The sequence below is a fragment of the Anolis carolinensis genome, unplaced genomic scaffold (assembly GCF_035594765.1).
Source record: "Anolis carolinensis isolate JA03-04 unplaced genomic scaffold, rAnoCar3.1.pri scaffold_23, whole genome shotgun sequence".
Lineage (NCBI taxonomy): Eukaryota > Metazoa > Chordata > Lepidosauria > Squamata > Dactyloidae > Anolis > Anolis carolinensis.
In genome coordinates, this window is record NW_026943832.1 from 402560 (window position 1) to 420746 (window position 18187).

The window sequence follows — 18187 nt, forward strand, 5'->3', positions numbered from 1 at the left end:
CAACACAATTTAATACAAAGAATGAATGTCAAAAAAAAGTGTATAAACTTTTCCTGAGAGATGAAAAGGGATTCATTTTCAGTGTGGCTACTTAACTAAAACTTACTCCCCTACCCTATACATTTTTATTTAAAATATACATTAAAACACAAGGTGGGCAGTAGAAATCATGCCTATAACTAAACCAGTTGTGCTAGGAAATGAAAGAAAGCCAGCTGGGAAATAATTTCTTCTCTACCAAAATGTGAAATTTATAAACTTGTATTGGCATTAGTGATTTTTTTAAAAAAAGAAAACCATGGCCATTATTTGTTATTCACAAATACCAAATAATTTTAGTCATTAGTAATGTATTACTAGGAGCTCCCGGTGGCACAGTGGGTTAAACCACTGCACTGCTGAACTTGCTGACCAAAAGGTCAGTGGTTTGAATCTGGGGAGTAGGATGAGCTCCCGCTGTTAGCCCCAGCTTCTACCAACCTAGCAATTCGAAAACATGCAAATGTGAGTAGATCAATTGGTACCACTCCGGCGGGAAGGTAACAGCGCTCCAAGCAGTCATGCCAGCCACATGACCTTGGAGGTGTCTACGGATAACTCCGGCTCTTTGACTTAAAAATGGAGATGAGCACCAACCCCCAGAGTTGGACACGACTAGACAATGTCAGGGGAAAACCTTTACCTTAATGTATTACTAAAGCAGTGGTTTGTTTTACTAAATAAACTATTTTAGATTACTAAAATGGTACACATTTGGGGCATTATGTGAGTTTACCTGCCTCACACGCCCACCAGTAGCTTCTAGGGATGTGGAGTTGAGGCCTAGAGACTCAGTCTGTATCCCCACTGCAGAATTATCACAGGTTGTACCACATTACTATGGCTCAATGCTATAGAATTCTGAGATCTGTAGTTTTGTGAGATACCTATGGTATCTTTTTCTGGAATCCACTGCCTAAACCTACTTCACTTTTCAAGGTCAGTTCATGGTATGTGGTGACGATTCTCCACCGTCAGCAAAAACGCTATAATCTTATCAAATTTCTGTGTAGTTCTAGGGAGGCTGTTGAAATTCAGTGCACACTCTTTTGAAGTCAATGGCAAAACTGCTGTTGTCATTAATGGTTCTGTGAAAGCTTAGGTTTCACACCCACCAGCTACACAAAGACTGAGATGTGTGCTGACTGCTTTCATTTCTTAAAGCTGTTCTGTTTTTCTCGTTGCTCTCTGCTCCTTTTATTTTAGCCTCATATTCTGGTTTCTGACTATAGAACTAGCACAATGTTGCATGTCATATTTTTAATAGGATCAAATATTTCTTTTCGGTTGACTTCCACAATTTTTCAAACATATACATACATTTAGAGAGGAGTTGAATTTACAGAGATCAGTTATTTTTTAAAGTTTGGGGGGCGGGGATAAGCATGCCAGATCCAGGGCCCATGCCACACGCCTGCAAGTTGTGAGTACATTTAATATCCCAATTCCTGCATAACTAGGTATTACTAGCAATTACTGTTTCTTTAAAAGTAAATAATCATTTTTCTTGTAAGGAAACATATAGTTGCTTTCTCTTGTTTTAAGAAAACTATAGATTTGCCTGACCTGTGGTACAAAACACATTCTCTTCCTAATACTCATCGCATTGTCACTAAACAACAGAGAATGAGCAAAGGTGTGAAATATGGATATTTCCCCACCACCACACTGAGTGAAGACATCCTTCCTGTATGTATGAGTGTTTATATGCCTTGAAGTCACCTGTCATGTCAACGTATAGTGACCCCATGGATTTCATGATTTTGCAAATGATGTAAAATGGAGAATACAGTTAAGTTAAATTGATTACTTCACTAACTCCTGAATGATATTTCTTCTTAAATTTTCATTTCTGACTCAAAATATCCCAGTTCTGATCAATAAAGTTGTTCTCCTCAAGTATTGCAGTTTGCAGTTTATTCATTCCATTTCTTTTTTTTGTGTTTAACTTTCCCTGATAGATGTTTCTCACACTGTTATTGTTGTTGCTGCTGCTCTCCTTCTCCTCCTTTATACCCTGCTTTTTCTGTCCACAAAGGAGACTCAAAGCAGCTTACATTAAAAATAATTTCAATACAATTTAAGATATACAAATATACAAACATTAAAACAGAACTAAATATCAATACTATTAAAAATTCACAGTTAAAATAATATGCTTGTGCAGCTTTGTACTTTCTTGTCAGCTGTGAGCAAGTCAATCGGTGAACGTCAATTTCAGCTTGACTCTACAGTACTATTTATGCTTCTCCTCTGAGATTCCACGGTAATTCACTGAGTGTATTCTGACCTGAATCTCTTTCTTGTATATCATTTTGGATTCTCCCATCATAGGATTTTCTTAATAAAAGTTGTTACTCTGTCTCCTTTTACGAAGTACTAATTCATTCTAGCTATGGTGTCAGTTCTGTTGTCTCTGAGAGATCCTCTGCCAATGTCACGCTCCCTACAACTGCTATTACTCAGTAGGTGTTTAGTGTGGCTTCTCAGCAAAAGCTTACTTGGGAAACAACTGTTAGCATGATCTCTTGTCTCACAGGAGCATGCAATCCCACCAGCACAGAAATGTAGTCTCTGTTAGTAACAAATAATTTTAAAATAAATCCCTTTGATTCAAGTGGGTATCTTTCCAATCACAGCATACCCTAAGTGTTCTCACTGTTTTGTTTGATTTTGGGTGCTATATGTGATGTCTATGTTTAATTCTATCACTAGGCCTAATTGGTAACAACAATGAAGCCAATTGACAAGTAGTTTTATATTTTGCCTGCAAAATACTCTTCTTGTCAGATAATTAAAACAGGAAGTTGTGTTTATTTGATTCTAATGTTCATGGCTATATGCATTATTGCTTAATTAATGGTGTTAAGTGTCTGAACAGATGAAATTGTTCCCCCAGTACAAAGTAAACAGGATTTTTAGTGTGTCATAAATTAGGAAATTAAAAACATTCCAGAGAATGAAGGAAGATTTTTAGGGACTGCTGTGAAGTAAATTCATCCATGAAATAGATTTGTATTTACTTGAGATGGGTGTGGGAAACAAGTGCTCTATTACAATCTTGCTTGTTAAGGAATTGACTCAATTTTTACAATGAAAGAAGAAACGATAATCTACCTTTGAAATTGTTGCCATTGTCTGACAAATCCCATTTGGATGAGAATGATTTCTTCCAGAATTTAACACATACCCAGAGATAATTCAAACATTCACTCCAGGAATACCTGCTGATGGTGAGATTCATCAATTAGAAAACAGCAGGCACTTGTCCCATTGGATGCTAACAGATGCAAAGATATTATTATTTTACTGTGGCCATAAAGTAAAAACAAGTTTTGTGGAGAGGGGGAAAAAAACATTGAAAATTAGTCCATAAAGCTTAACTTCACTTGTTAATGAAGATTTCTGAGGACAGCCTGGGAGTATCTCCTTTAACCATGATCAAATAGGCAATTTGATCTTTTAATTTCCCCTACCCTTTAACAGAAGTTCTTTCTGCTATAACAGATATATCACATCATGTAATTCTGTTCCTTTAGAGTTGCAAAATGTGACAGATAATATCCTAGCCATCCAGCAAAAAGGGAAAAAAAAGGTATTCTGTATCTTGAAATCCTTTCCTCCATACAAGACTATATGAAGAACTTTGCTGGATCAGTCAAAGGAATCAGTGCCACTGTTGCCAGTGGGCCAGTGAATTCACTGCAAGCTTTAATGCAGTGGTTCTCCACCTGGGTCCCCAGATGTTTTTGGCCTACAATTCCCAGAAATCCCAGCCAGTTTACCAGCTGTTAGGATTTCTGGGAGTTGAAGGCCAAAAACATCTGGATCCCTGCCTCTGTCTATCCTCCTTTTTCTCCTCCATTATCTTATGACCTCAACAGATAGAGTGAAATCAGTGTCCTAGGACACTTTCACCCCATCTGTATGCCCATCACACAACATTGTGTGACTTCCAAAGGAGGCCCCGCTCCCAACCGATGTGAAAGCATCACTGGGTGCTTTGAGCCCAACACCAGAGGCTTTCCGTGTTGTTCTGGCTCCAATGGAGCCATCACAGAGCCTCCCTTTGAGGGCGACGCTTTCTCCATGTGATAAAGTGTCAGGGAGAGGGAACTGCGCATGGGGTGACAGATTCACCCCACTGCTCCCTCTTTCCTTGCAGAAGCCTGGTGAAATGGGATGCTTTGCCTGGGCTTTCTGATGAGGTCATTAGAGCTGTGAATGCTGTCCCTTGTCTGCTTGATCATTGCTATTTGCACTGGATTCTTTTCAGGGGTATGACTAAAGGAAGTATCATGATGAGCACATGTACTACATCACCACATCAGAGAGAAATCTAGGAAAATATTTCACAATTTATGAACAACATGAAAAAGGTTCTGGAGCAAGAAGGCAGAACAAGAATAGGTGCAGCTACAGCATATGGGTAGAATTTGTACTGTATTAGCTTTATTTCTATCCTACCTTATAGTACCCATATGCACATATGTGAATATACATTCATTCTGTTAATTTAGTTATTCTCCTGTCTTTCTCCCAGTATGGGACCTAGGATGGCTAATCTTTGTCTTCCAGGGCTTTTGTAAAGCTAATAGGCTGAAATTTGAGAATAAACTATCCCAAAAGCACTCCTTCATTACAGAAGAAATAGCTCACAACGACATATTATTTCTGGGGAAATCCATTTGACTGCTACTATAAAGATAGTCGATAACCTACAAATTAGGGATTCATCTTTTCTGCAGTGGCTGACATTTTGGGTTACTGCCGATGGCCCTAGAAATGACCCATGATCATGTCACTGGAGAAGGGCCTGATCATGTCATTAAATGTTTAGCATTAAAGCAGCAAATACAGTTGTTTTCAGTTTGTCATCCAAACCCACATGTACATAGAAAGAACAATATTTTCCTGCTTGTGTCTTTCCAAATTACAACATTTGATTTATATCTATTACCTTTTTGCAAAGACCGTCAAACTGCACACTTTGAAGGCTCCTGGATGACATGAATTTTGTATGCAGACTTGTCTCTTGCTTTTTCCTGGAGCTGACCCCACAAAAACAAGAGAACTTGTCATGCCTCCACCCAGAATAAGATTAAAGACTTTCCCTCCACCCCAACTGCCATTGCCCTGATCTCAGAGGGAGTGAAGAAGACTCTGAGCTTAAACCTGTCCCCACTGCCATCCCCTTTTATGTTATGTCTTAATTAGATTATAAGTCTGAGGCAGGAAGTTGTTTTGTGCTAGAAAAAACAAATGCTCCACCTGTCCCCAGAGGTGACCCATGAAAACGGAGGACTTGGGGTTGTGGCCTTTTGTCTGAAGAAACGTGAGAGGTAGAAAGTACTGGCAGAGTATTGCAGACCTGCATGCATTCCCTAACTTTGCATACTTCCTTGATGAGGGATACTGTCCAGTTTTCAATACTGTACTGAAGTATTAAATTACAAAATCCAACCAAAAAGCAATTCTCGGGGTTTTGGTTTTTAGGCCTGTTCCTGGGGTTATTTGGAGCACTAATTCATAAAAGTGCTTTAGATAGACTGCATCAGCTCTATCTAGCTTCTTAGATATGGTTATCATTATTTTCTATGAGTGACTGGTACACAGCATTATGTTCTTTATCTCAAAAACTGAAGCTGATAGGGAAACACTGGTGTCATCTTTGGAATCAGCAGGTCCAATATACCCAGAAACAGGTCTAACGTTTTTTTAAAAAAAGGAGTTAAAAACCTGGCTCATCCAGTGCACTTTTGAATAATTTAGTCCCCACGATCAAAACCTCACTTAAACGAAATCACTATATTTCACACTTTATGCTGCTCTGTGTTGGAACTAACTTGAATTCCTACCTCACTCCAATTCTCTTAGAAAATGTTTAGCACTTTGTCCATTTACGCTCCCAAATGGCATTATAATATATATCTTTGTACTTTTGCCTAGACCGCCCTCCCATTTTATGCACTTTGTTACTAAATGGTGGTCCTTTCATGTTATCATTTTATTTCTTAATGTTTTTTATTGTTATTATATTCTATTACCCTGATTTTAATGTGTTTTATCTGTTTGAAGATGCTGTTTTTACATGTATTTTATTTTGCTCATTACTTGTTTTTCGGGCTTGGCCCCGTGTTAGCCACCCCAAGTCCCTGCAGAAAGATGGAGGCATGTTAGAAAAATAAAGGTGTTGTTATTATTATTATTATTGTTGTTGTTGTTGTTGTTGTTGTTATTATTATTATTATTATTATTATTATTATTATCAACATTTGAGGAACCAAAATATGTGTTGGCCAGTGTTTTCAGTCTAATCAGCTTTATTACATGTAATGGTGGTGTGGTGCGACTTTGTCCTTTTTCTTATACAGCCAAACTAAATTACTCCATCAGACCAGCTTCTTCTTTAAACTTTTCCATTGTCACCAGTTTCCATTTTTTTGTCAGTTTATTGCTACTTTTCCAACCTTACTACTCCTTTGTCAAGTTCTGTTGTGCCCCTTAGCGTTATCATACCCATTTTGTGAATGCCAAACAAACCTTAATAAAGGTTAGCTTCACAACAAAGCCATTGGATCTGACCATGGACAAATGTTAAACCAAATGCTAAACATTACACAGCCATACATCTTGAAAAGGCAGGAACCCACAAAAGGTAGGGGACAACATACAAGTTGTAAGACAAAATGGATTGTGATAGAAATGTTCATGTAGACTAATACAGCTGTGAATGCCAAAAGAAAAAAAAAGCACATCAATCATACCATTCAGGTTAAGCCAGGCCTGCAAGCCTGCATTTTGTAGCAGTTATGTATTTATTGCAAAGCAGTAATTTTCTCACCGAGAACACAGCATGAATTAGATCTGTAGCTCTCTGGGTGTTTTCTTGGTATTTCATAAAGCACCACTGAAATACACATACAATCTTCTTTGGCTCCCTCTGTGGGACCAAGTCTATCACTTAGCAACGTTTGCTAAGGAGTGCATTGCTTCCCCCTCCTCCTGCTGCAAATGACGTCATTCACTTGGGGGAAATAAAATCAGCTAGACTGTTATGGCAAAGCTGCAAAGCAGTGCTAGGAATAACTGAGTAAATGACTTGCTACCACCAAACTGCTATTGAGAACATGGTTCCAATGGAAAAGCTTTTGAATCAAATACAGCAGCATCTGCATTGATTATGTGACCAGGTCCCAAACTTGGAAAATAGCCCAATTTTTGCTGAATGACTGAACCCTAATCTTTGTGCCACCCAATGACTTGTTTAAATTCAGATAATTCAGCCAACAAGAGTGCTGAAAAAAAGATTTGGACTTCCTTCCATCCATTCCCTTGCTCTGAACAAGAAAGTAGCCAGATTGCCTCCATCCACTACTGAAATTCAACAAATCACTATTGATGTTTTATTATCTATTGGAAAGAATTTATGACATTGACTGGTGTTTTTACTATTATGAGGGGATTCTGCCTGGCAGATTTCAAAACAAATAGGCTTAAAAAGGTTTGGACTCCCTAACCTTTAACTAGTGATTTTTTTAAAAGGAGCTTGGCAATAACTTTTTAATTTCTTGGCAAATTTAGATGAAATTTACAGGTGTAGTCATCCCATTTGAAAGGAGCAAAAGGAGGTAGCAGAATTTGTGCAAGAACAGCATTTAGAGTTGACAGTTTTCCTTAAAAAGAGCACAAATCTATCCCCTCAAAGATTTTGTGAGCAGTTATTCTGCAAATGACATTCAGAATAAAAATAACCTAGATAACCCACAATTTTTCAGAAGCATTAATACAGAGCTTTGGGGAAGAATGGGATGTATTCAAATTTGGGGAGAGGGGATGTGATTTGCTCCCCCTTTTTCTGTTATTGGCCAAGTGGCAATTTGTATGAAAACAACATATAATGTAGGAGTGAGCTGAAAAATGTCAGGGATATAGATGGAAGTGCCAAAGAATTATGGTAAATGAAAAACCATTTCAGACTTTTTCTTTATCCAATCAACATCAAAGTCATAGAACATGCACAAAAAGGACTGGATGATGAATGCAAAGCTTACAGAGGCAGAAGGAGTTGAACATCTAATGTTTTCCAAGCTCCTGATGTGACATCTCTGTAGAGCTCACAGATTCCACCAACACAGTTTTAACATTTCTGATCTGGAGGGAAAAAAAACTAGCAAACATCACTGCATACTGAGTTAATCTATGGTATTATTGCAGCATACCTCCTTCATCATTGCAGCATATCACTGGAGCCCCCGGTGGCGCAGTGCGTTAAACTCTTGTGCCACCAGGACTGATGACTTGAAGGTTGGGTTGCTGACCTGAAGGTTGCCGGTTCGAATCCATTCCGGAGAGAGCATGGATGAGCTCCGTATATCAGCTCTAGCTCCATGCGAGGACATGAAAATGGTTAAAGCTTCAAAATATCCAGGCGTCTCCTTTCAATTCTCTCACACCAGAAGCGACTTGCAGTTTCTCAAGTCACTCCTGACACATATACACACAAAAAAATCCTTCAAAGATCAGAATGGTTCTCCCTGGGGGAAAAGAGCGGTATATAAATTAAACAAACAAACAAACAAACAAACAAATAAATAAATAAATAAAATGGGGCCAAGAAGAAACCTCAAAATCAGAAAACAAGGTTGGCCCCAAGTGTTATTGTGACTAGGACAGTGGGAAGAATTAATCTTGATTTTTTTCTCCCATTGATGTTAGTGCACAAATGAGTTAGGAAAATTTAAGCTTTATCTTGAATGGTGTCTTTAAAATGTTTAGTATCTGTCAAGCTTCTTACCCCAATATTGCTCAAATTGTGTGTTTACTGATGCTGCTTTGAAGTTTCAGATGAAAATCACTTCCATTGCCTTGACTCCTCTCCACCTTTCCTGTGAGCTGCTTACCTTTTAAGCTACAATCCCGTAATCAATTGTGCCACCTTATATGAGATGCCTGTCTTCAAGGGGTCCTCTCATCTCTGTGATAAACAGCCAGTTGTATATTTTCCTTTCCACTTACAAGAGGATTAAGAGAGAACTACTCCCACTTTGGAGCAGCCAGGATACTTGATAAAAATCTATTATTTTCCCAGCTGTGCTTCCACCATATAAAGGGAGAACATTTTAAACTGCAATATATGAAAAAAGTTATTAAAAGAACACCAAGAGTCAGAGTACCATGAAATTAGTTATCTGGACCTGTAGGAGGTTTGGATTTTAAACAAGAAATTAAAATAAGGAATGTACAGTGATCTGTCTTTTAGTACAATGCTACTCAAAGTGGTGGTCTGTGGCCCAATGCCAGTCTGGGTGCCATTGGTTGACAGTCAATAGCAAGTTTCCAGGAAAGAAATAGTTGTATTCAATGTGAACAAATATAATTCAAATTGATGAAAAATAAAATCCTGCCGGGCCTCTGCATCAAATAGCACTGTCTCAGACCACTATTTCCTATGGAGCTCACTTGGAAGCATGTTTGATTGCAGCCTCAATGTTGTTACAAACACAAAAAAGGTTTGAATAACATGATCAATAGAAGAGCAATAGAGCATTGGTATAATCCTTAAAATCCTTCCAATGCATATTATTATTATTATTATCATCATCATCAACAACAACAATAATCTTATTTCTTACCTGCCTCTCTTTTGGCTCGAGGGGGGAAACAGCATAGCTAAAAACACATCTTCATATAACATTATGTAATATATATATATTAAAATGTATTTCTATGAAATGCATATGGTATATTAAAATACACAAAACATACATTATAATACAGTAAATACAGGACGTTAGCTTAAACTTCATAATTAAAATTGTTTGGGTAGGCCAGCTGGAAGAGATAGGTCTTCAATTCCAACAGATTGAGCTGTCATTTAGCTGTTGAATCTCTTCTTGCAGATCATTCCAGAGTCTTGGGCCACTGATGAATAGGTCTTCTGGGTGACGGTTGCCAATTGGTTTCCAGTTGGCTGGAGTAGCCATCTCACAGAGGACCTCACGACCTCATCCCATGGGGGAGCTTTCCCCGTGCCATTTAGTCAGTGGGTGTGGTGAAACGGCAGGCACGAGGGGCAACTTCTTTATCCCGCGTACACCTCCCGAGCAGCAACACTTCCCCGAACACACTGGGGAAACGTCGCCCAAACAGGGCAGAAGACATGGGAAGGCTCTTGTGTTTGGGGAGTAGCATCCAAGGATTCTTCCACCTCAGTTGGGGGTGAAGCCACAGCCAGAAGTCACATGATGTTGTGTGATGGCTGCTGTGGTGCTCCATTTCCAAAGAAGGGTCTAAGCATCCTAAGACACTTATTTTAACCAGTGTGATGAGGTAGTAAATCTCTGGGATAGATATACAAGAAGGAAAGTATCTTTTTAGGAAGTAATACACTTCTTTGTCATAGTTTAATCATTTCAATTGTTGTTGAGATACCCAAGGAAGATATTCCAAATCTGGAATCATTCAGATATGTTGGGCTGTAACTCTCTTCACCATGGCAAACACCGAAATGATGGGAGTCATAGTTTAACATATCTTGGCACAAGGGACAGGTTTGGGAGAAGACTTATCTAGGCACTTGTTCCTTAACAATTTAATTAGGATTTGTGCAAATTAATGTTTTGAGGGTTATGTCCTTCAGGTATTTTATTTATTATACTTTGAAACAGAAGCTAGTTTTCATTTAATGCTTAGAAAGTAGAAATAAAATCAATCTGGAGGCAGTTAAATGAATTTAAAACTACATTTCTTCTCACCAACTCCAACTGAAAGAACAAGAGGACTTAAAAAGGATGTACCCAAATCTAACCTGGTTCCAATATATACAACTAAAAGAACAATTTGGGATAGACAGTAAAATTGGCTTTAATGAAAAAGAAACAATTTGGGACAAGTTGCTAAAGAACGGGAAAAAAAGTATAACAATTCTATATAATACATTGTTAGAATGGTCGACGGAGACGGAAGCGGTCAAGACATGCATGACAAAATGGGCCAGAAATATTGGAAGACAGATCAAATTTGACGAATGGGAACTAGTTTGGAATGTAAAATTAAAGTATACATATGCGACAGACCTGAAAGAAAATTGGCTCAAAATCTTTCACAGGTGGTATATAACACCGGAAAAATTAGGCCGAATGTACCCCAATATCCAGAACAAATGCTGGAAGTGTAAAAATCAGGTAGGCTCATTCTACCACGCGTGGTGGACATGTGAAGAAACTCAGAAATATTGGAAAATAATACACGCCGAGACACAGAAAATAATAAAAAAATCTTTCCCTCTAAAACCAGAATATTACCTCTTAGGAATAACCGACAAAGATATGAAGATCAACAGAAATGAAGACATACTATTTACATATCTGTCAACAGCAGCGAGAATTTTATACGCAAAATATTGGAAAACACAAAACATACCAAGCACAGAAGAGTGGATCGCGAAAATGGATGAAATATATGATATGGACTCACTAACTTTCCTGATTAAACAACACAAAGGGCAACCAATGAAATGTACAGATTGGTCAACCTACAAGGAATACAAGCATCAAAGGAAAGGGAATTAACTATCTGAATAAATCTAAAGAACAATAAACTTTGATCGGTACAATCAGAAAAAGAAAACAAAAACCACCCAGGACTATAGGAAAAATTGGAACAATAGCAAATCATACCTAAGCGACGAGGATGGAAGACTGAACCACCCCCCCCCACTCCCCCCCTCCCTCCCCCACCCCCCTCCCAACCTTCCCCCTTTTTCCTTTCCCTTTTTTTTTTTAAATTATTTTTATTCTCTCATTCTATCTTTCCTATACCCACCATTGTTCTCACTCTTTTTATGTATAGAAACACTCAATAAAAATTTAATTTAAAAAAAAAAACTACATTTCTTCTCATTAACAAGTAATGTTAGAAAAAGAGATGTTTTAACTGTTATGTAGGAGGGAAATTCAATGGCAATAATTATTGAGAAAACAGCAAGTAACAACAATACACACAAAGAACCAGTAGGCAAGTCTAGAATTAATGGGTATAAATTACAAGGAAGGTAACTTCAGATAAAGAGCTTGACAGAATAGGTTTTTTTTTTTTTGCTAAAGGTAAATTCTACGAGCTTGAGGAAAAGTTGGAAAAGTTGATTTTTGGACTACAGTTAACTATTTTTAACTATGTTTTATTTTAATTATGTTTTGCTTTGATGAATTGTTTTGTATTTGTGTCTATGGGCATTTTGTCCCATATGTAAGCTGCCCCGAGACCCTTCTGGGAGATGGTGGCAGGGTATAAAAATAAAGTTATTTATTGTTGTTGTTCCCAACTCATGAAGCTGGATCTACACCTCCCTATATACGAGGATCTGATTCCAGATTATCTCTTTTGAACTGGATTATATGAGTCTACACTGCCAGAAAATATAGGATAAGCACATAATCAGGGGCCAGATCCTGGGAAACAGGGCAGTATAGATCCAACCTTAGATATTTATGCCTATTCACAATTTCATTTTGTATTTTCTGCAACAGAGAAAACATTACTTTAGGAAGTGAAATAACTACGGTTTTAAAAAGAAAGCTTAATTTAGGTAAAATTATCATTTTTTAAACTAAGGCTATGTACTACAGCCAAGGTATATTGAATTGCTCAATTGTTCAGCATTTGTTTAATGGATTTGATTAAGGGAGCATATTATAATTTGATTAATTAGATAATTTGTGGGCAATTATGATACCTTGATGCTTTAATTAGTAGGTATCTTTAGAAATTTCTGTAGCCTAATTGTGTATAGTTATAATTTATACAGTATTTAAACTGGAGATCTTAATTTCCCCCCTTATTTATTTCTAGTTCAAATATTAGTACAAATTTCATTTTAAAAAATGTATCTCCCATATCCATAAATAAACAAACTTGGAAAAATAGGATTAGTTTCATTTGTTGAATGCTTTTTTCAGTATGAAAAGATGCAGTTGCAAAGCACCAGGTTTCACATTTCCAACTGTAATGCACAACATGCAAGAGATATCTTATTGTATCATAAATATGATGACCTCGATGGAAACCAGACTGATCTCGAGCAAAGTAATTGCTAATCATTGGCCAATATTGCCATGAATATTTTGTTATCCAGGTTTAGCAAAGATGTAGTAAAATAGGACATGGCTTCTTCTGGACATTGGCCTTCTTTCAAAATCAATATTTGATTTGGACTTTTTCCATGAGTCTGGTGGAGCAAAACCCTTCCAAGAATCTGAAAGAGGAAACTATTCCATAAAAGAGTTAAACAATAAACACTGATAGTATATTAATGGCTTTTCAAAGGTTTAGTAAAAGAATGTCCCAAGACCATCCATTTCAGAAGCTGCACAACAGTTTTTCTTCTTCTTTTCTATGGCAAAGATAAACAATACCTGATTAAACTGAAATGGCAAGGGATTCTCCAGCTTTGCAACAAGAAGGCACCCGAGATTGAACCTTAGCAATATTACAAGAAAACAAGGTCTGTGGCCAATATTTTAATAACGTTTGCAATGGGAGAACATGATGCCATTGTGATCTTACATGTAACCAGACTTTGTGTCTTTCTGCTTTATCTATCAGAACACAGATAAATTTTGTTGTGTTCTTGAAAAATACAGAGATCTAAATCCATTTGTTACACAGAATAAGAATAGACAAGTTAAAAACAATAGTAACTTGAAACATCAGCATGTAAAGAAGTTCTGTTGATTGAGCTGGCCTATTCTAGTTGGGTCTAAAAACTGGGTTTAGTTCTTATTCAAAAAAAGAATAATTCTTATTTAAGAAGACTGTGTAGCCTTGTGCACTAACAGGGTAGTAATAAAGAAATACTAGGTAATTTATACTCCCTATCTCACTCCAGCAGTATTTCAATTGGTTGTTCTTTGGTTTCTGAAGACTATGTTTGGCTACAGATGGTGTCAGTAATCAGCTGACATTAATCAGAAAAATGAAAATCAAAGAAACTACAGTACTTTGTTTTGCACCCAGCTCTTGAGACATTGCTCAGGGAGGGAAAAAGAACACTAATAAGGAGCATGGGTAAATGATACTTCCCAGACCCAATTCTGGAGTCTTCTGAGGAAGAATTATCTTATTTTTGCAAATAACCCGCCAAGGATGAATGAATCAGTGACAGAGCTATACCTACATACAACATCACACACACAGACTATTTGCAAAACTGCATCTCTGTTTACAAACTGGCTCGAGCACTGCAATCTGTGGAGGAGGCCCTGCTCCCAATCCCACTCCCGTCTCAAGCACGGCTGGTGGGAACGAAAGAGGGAGCCTTCTCCACGATTGCTCTCTGCCTCTGGAACTCCCTCCCAAAAGAACTAAAAACTGCTCCCTCTCAACTTGCCATTTAAAAGTTGCTAAAAACACATCTATGCACTCTAGTGTACGGAGAGGAAGAAGACTAATACATCTCGACAGATATCATCTAGATATATTAAATCATGTCTAGAATTGGAATTGATCATTGCCTGTTAGTTGTTGGAAACCATCTTACCTCATAATAAAGTCTGAGCTTTTTAAAAGATTTTTATTTGGTGTAAAACCCCAGTGGCGAGCGCTGAGCTGGAGATCGAAAGGTCCCAGGTTCAAACCCCGGGAGCGGCGTGAGCAGCCGCTGTTAGCTCCAGCTCCTGCCAACCTAGCAGTTCGAAAACATGCCAATGTGAGATCAATAGGTACCGCTCCGGTGGGAAGGTAACAGCGCTCCATGCAGTCATGCCGGCCACATAACCTTGGAGGTGTCTGCGGACAACACCGACTCTTCGGCTTAGAAATGGAGGTGAGCACCACCAACCCGCAGAGTCAGACATGACTGGACTTAACGTCAAGGGAAAACCTTTACCTTAAAGTTATATTATGTGACTATGTCTGTTAGGGTAGTCTAGTTTTATTTTTTGGTTAATTTTTATTTGGTATTAAGTTCACAGTTAGGTTGTTTTATATTGTTTGATGTGTCCTGATTTGATATAATTTGCTGTCTCTTTGTTGGCAATGAATGTTTGCCATATGTGTTGGAAACTGTCATGATTCCCTTTGGAGAGATAGGGTGGTCTACAAATGAAGTTTTTATTATTATTATTATTATTATTATTATTATTTATTACAGCCTTTGAAACTATTTGATCCAAAACACTTTTGCTCCAGAACACAGTTATTTCCAAAGTCCAATAGCTTTGGGGCCTATGAGGATTTTGAAGAAGGTTAGTTATGATAAGGAGATTGGGTGTACATTTGGATGGAAAAAACCCCAATCTACTGAACCATCTGATGTCTCCTTTTGTGACGATAGTGATGGAATCATAGAATCATAGAGCTGGAAGAGACCACAAGTGCTATCCAGTCCAATTCCCTGTCATACAGCACAATCAAAGCACCCCTGACAGATGGCCAGAAAAGTCCAGAGGAGACTCCCTCCCACTTTGAGGCAGTGTATTCCATTATTGAACAACTCTTGCCCTCAGGAAGTTTTTCCTGATGCTTGGGTGGAATAGTTTTTCCTGCAGTTGGAATCCATTGCTCCATGTTCTGGTCTCCAGAAAATAAGCTTGCCCCCTCCTCAATATGAGATTATTCAAATATTTAAACATGGCTATCTTGTCCCCTCTCAGTCTTATTATCTCCAAGCTGAAAATATCTAGCTCCCTAAGCTATTCCTTTGCAGTGGTTCTCAACCTGTGGGTCCGCAGATGTTTTGGCCTTCAACTCCCACAAATCCTAACAGCTGGTAAACTGGCTGGGATTTCTGGGGACCCATACACTGAAAACCACTGTGTAGGGATTGGCTTCTAAACCTCATCCTTCTAAGTATACAAGCACTTAAGGTTTACAAGGAAATACCTTACTCCACTCTTCCAGGTAGATAAATCTACCTTACAGCAGGTGACAATCAGTATTAAATTCCTAGATTTAATGCATCCCAGAGCTAATATTTCCATATTCATTCTGCAAGAAGAATTGTAGCAAGCATTTTTTTTTACTACAAGAGCAATAAAATAATTCTAGATACATCTATTGCGTCTAACGTTAACTTGTTCTATATTAAATCTCTTAATCTTATGTAACTATAAACAGTTGGGATACTAAGCTAGTCAATCAAATGTGACATATAAAACAATCAGAGATTCAGAACAAAAATAAATGTGCTGTACATCACTGAATGAAATATCCTACGCTACTTAAGAATAGTTGTATGGGATGGATATTTGAGAGGCGACTGTTTTTGCAACTAAGCTAACCTCCTGAAGGTGCCATTTGCACTGCAGGCAAATTTCTTCTCGTTCCTCCTGCAATCTTATTCTATTCTTGGCTCAAACAGGTTGAGCATCCTGTATCCAAAATGCTTACGGTCAGAATTGTTTTGGATTTTGGATTTCTCCCAAGATTTTGGAATATCAGTATTTGCATGCATAGTGAGATATTTTGCAGATGGGAACCAGGTTTAAACACAAAATCATATACACCTTATACACATAGCCTGAAAGTAATTTTCTAACCTCTAAATAATAATATTCATTAAATAACATCTGTGTACACTGAACCATCAGAAAGCAAAAGTGGCACTGTTTCAACCAACCATGGGAACAATTTTGGAGGAATTCAGATTGTGAAATATTCAACCTTTATCAGATGGCTATGATCAGATTTTCAATTTGTAATCTTACAAAGATATTTTGTGATTTTCCATTTTTAGAAAAATGTGCTATATATATAGACTGTTCTGTGCATTTTCCCCATTCATGAAAGCATTCTTGTCCATATCTTACTAGTGTACACTTTTTCAGACATGCACATTTTTTAAAATGCAGTACAGTTTAAGTTACTTTAAAACACTACAATGATATAAAACATTGACTAGAAAACCAAACCAGACAAAATAGTTAAAACAGTTACAGAAAGAAATATTTACTTATTTACACTACTGATTTACATTAATTTAACATAACCTTATCTGTGTTACAAGATGAATTTCACTTAGTTAAATTAGTTTAACTTGCATACACTTAGTTAATTAAACCTAGTGATTTGGGGTGCATTTACATTGTAGAAATAATGCAGTTTGACACCACCTCATCAGCTATGGCTCAGAGCTGTGGAGTTGTAGTTTTACCAGGTCTTCAGCCTTCTTTGCCAAAGAGTGCTGGAGCCACCAAACTACAACATTTAACCATGACAGTTAAAGTGGTGTCAAACTTAATTAATTCTACAGTGAAGATGCATTGTTATGGAGGAAAGCATTCATTACACATAATTCTGTATTTGCAACCAGCTCCTGAAACAATGCTAGCTAATATTCTACATACTAGTTTCAAAAACATGCTGCTCTCTTTGGAAATATGTACTTTATCACATGTGTTATATCCATCTTCCACTTATTACAATGCATAACGAATCCCAAGGCTAGCTAATGTGCTTTTTCTTTGCTTTGTCAGCCTCTTCCTTCCTGCAGAGGAGGTTGGTAGTGTTGTTGCTGCAACTGCTGTCTTCACTGAAGCAGGTGGAGTGATTTCGGCTCTGACCTTGAGATACATGTTTGCATGGCTTTTATCTGTTTATCCTGTAAAACTATTCCCTGTTATTTGTGGGGTAAAAAGGGAAAGGACCTTCCTCTTGTCCTTGCTCATCCTTAATCTATTTATTGTTTAAACTGAACATTAGGCAGTTCTTAAGCATTGCAGAAGAAATGAATAAATAAATCATATTCCAAGATGATGTCAGCATAAGAGATGCTCATATTAATTTGTCCTTTGCCTCTTCCCTGGTGTTGTCAGACCTCATGTGCTAGAAACATCCTTGGATCTCTCTGCTTTATTTTTTATGAGAGTTGCTGAGATTTCATTGGCCTAACTTTCAAAGCAAATGCAGCCCCATTGTTATGGTGAGTAGCAGCCTAAAGCTTCCATTGTGAAGCTGAAAACCGGAAACGTACAGCATACCTCTAATGCTCTTTCATTAATAAATTAAATCTGACATACATGCTTAGAAGCATGTAGGCAGAGGCCAGTTTTGCCTTAAGAGCATCAAGTGCAAGAATAATAGCTTACTAATTGCTTCGCTCATGCTTTTCCTATTATTTCTATTTTTGTACATTCTCGTGGGCTTAATT